The sequence below is a fragment of the Dermacentor silvarum genome, unplaced genomic scaffold (genome assembly GCF_013339745.2).
Source record: "Dermacentor silvarum isolate Dsil-2018 unplaced genomic scaffold, BIME_Dsil_1.4 Seq936, whole genome shotgun sequence".
NCBI classification, from domain to species: Eukaryota; Metazoa; Arthropoda; class Arachnida; order Ixodida; family Ixodidae; genus Dermacentor; species Dermacentor silvarum.
Window position 1 is genome coordinate 22,807 of NW_023606989.1, and position 1,990 is coordinate 24,796.

Genomic DNA, 1,990 nt, shown 5'->3' on the forward strand with positions numbered 1-1,990 from the left:
CGCACTGGTCTTGTGCTAAATGGAAACATAATTCGGGCAGGGAGGGGGGGGGGGGGGGGGGGGGGGTTTCCTTGGCACTTTATGGAGCTTAGCAGGGTTCCCTGGGATGAACGTACTTGAGAACCCCTGCACTAAGCAAAAGAGCGAGACTTGAAGGTAGCTGTTGACAAGGCCTAGGTCACGTAACAACTGACACTTGCACACAACTGACAACGCAAAAAGCCGAGCACCGACTTCCAAGCACGCTGGCTTGGCCTGGCCTGCTGTTTGGCCGCGGGTATAGTCAATGGATACTTGGCTAAATCCGAAACACGACAACCAATAGGTGCAGCCACAAAAAGTATAGCCTTTGAGATCGGCAACTGACACTTGTAGGTGCTGCGTGGATTTAGACAACAGCAATCCTACATAGCAAGCGCGCCCTTTCAGTGCTGGCAACCTAGCAAATGTAAACATCGCGGCCAGCTTGTTCGTGACCGTATCGTGGCGTTCGACGTCGCATCTGACAAGGCCGCCGGAGTCCGAAAAATCGAACGGCGCGCTGTAGAGCGTCCGAACTATCGGTCGTGGTTATACATTACTTCAATGGAGGAGTGGCGGTGCCGCGAAGGTGTCCGAATAAACGAGCATGTCCGAATTTTTCAGCGTCCGAAATAAACGGTCGGCGACTGTATTCGCAAATTTAAGTCAATCTACAAGCGTCGGCTAATCGAAATTTTGCTTGTCAAGCTCCGGATGGGCCAAGACCTGAAGATCGATCTTTTGGGCGCCATCCAAATGCTGAAAGCGTCGTGGGATATACGTCAAGCAGTCGACGATAGCAACTGCTTTCAGCATGCGGGCTTCGCTGGCTGCACTGACGAGGCATCAGTGGAAGAATCCGAGGAAGCTGGGTTGGCATGCGCAGATGAAGAAAGCGAGCTCGCCGAAACGTGGAGCAAGCTGGAGAGCTTTGTTGGTGCCGAGCCGCAAAGCATGTGCATCGACGACTTCGTTGGAGGTGACGACAGCACTGGTACAACAGCGGAGCTGACGGATGTGGAGATCGTCGCCAAAGTTACTGCTGAGCAGCCAAATGAAAACGCTGCCGAGATGGATCCCGCAAGCGCTGATGATGCCCCGCTCCCTACATCAGCTGAGGTCATAGCTGCTCTGGCCCTTGTGCGCCGGCACTGCGGCGCGATTGAAGGCACCGGCCTATTACTTGTGGATCGCCTGGATTACATTGAGGACGCAGTCGTCAAACACGCCATTGCCAACAAAAGCAGGCTACCCTTTTTCAGTATTTTAAGCCGACGCAATAAATGCTTTGTTTGAATCCTCAAGTGAGTACTTACTGCACCATGATTGGTTCATTGGTTGTTTTCCACAAGTTTTTGACGTATTTTTTACTTGATTTTTTTATATTGAATTCTGGATATATCGAACTATTTCGCGATCGCCGCGCTGTTCGATATATCGAGGTTCGACTGTATTAACCATGATATGTCCTGCCACAAAGTTCCCTGAGGCAATTCCCTTGAAAGAGCTCACTTCAGCTAACATTGTTGATGGACTCCTATCGGTGTTCTCGTGGGTGGGTTTTCCGGCAGGAGATTCAAAGTGATCAGGGTAGTGTATTTACCAGCGCACTCACAACTTTCTTGGAGAAATGTGGCATCAGAATAATACACAGCTCTGTCAGGTATCCCCAGAGTAACTCCGTCGAAGCATGGCATTCCGTCCTCAAACGAGTCCTACGGGCACTATGCTATGAGAAAAAAAAACAGATTGGGAGGCATGTAAACAGCATTTGGATGCGATGGAGTTCCGATGTGCCTAGTCAAAGCTTTGGGCAGGCAGGCAGAGACTATTGGACTTCCTAGAGCAGGTGACAATGGAAGCACGAATCCCAGGCCAGAGGAAAACGACCCGGGTGATACCACCGTATAAAGGGGCGGGAGACAGAAGAGACTTGATTAACTATAGACCGACTGCAGTCACATAGGTT

The 1,990-nt window shown here is 50.8% G+C and overlaps 1 pseudogene; it reads left to right on the forward strand.

The window, feature by feature from the left end:
* The first annotated feature begins 735 nt into the window (after window positions 1-735).
* Window positions 736-1,408, forward strand: LOC125942037 (uncharacterized; annotated as a pseudogene).
* Window positions 1,409-1,990: the final 582 nt, after the last annotated feature.